Consider the following 483-nt stretch of genomic DNA (forward strand, 5'->3'; position numbering starts at 1 on the left):
CTTCCGTGGTATAAGTTATCACGGTCGAGAGGGGGTATATATATATATCGACCGCCCCTCATGTCGAAGTTATCCGGGAGGGGGTTATATCGACAACGAGGACATACATACATGGGAAAATAATGTTTTCGGGGAGGGGGTATATCAACCCCCCCCCTCGTGTTGAAGTTATCGGGAGGGGGTATATCGACAACGACATATACCCAATAAAAAATAAGAAGATAAAAGAAGAAATAAAAAGAGGAGAAGAAGAAAGGAATAGAAGAGAAGCGTCCGAAGAAAAAAAAGAAGAAAAAAAAGGAGAAGAAGAATTCTATTTTCTTCTTCTTCTTCTCTATTCCTTTATTCTTCTCCTCTTCTTTTTCTTCTTTTTTCATTTTCTTATTTATTTCTCCTCTTCTTCTCCTTTCTTCCTCTTCTTATTTTTCTTTTTCCTCTCATTCTTTTTCTTCTTCTTCCTTTCCTATAGCTAGATATATAAAA

This window comes from Triticum dicoccoides, unplaced genomic scaffold, assembly GCF_002162155.2.
Source record: "Triticum dicoccoides isolate Atlit2015 ecotype Zavitan unplaced genomic scaffold, WEW_v2.0 scaffold51229, whole genome shotgun sequence".
NCBI lineage: Eukaryota > Viridiplantae > Streptophyta > Magnoliopsida > Poales > Poaceae > Triticum > Triticum dicoccoides.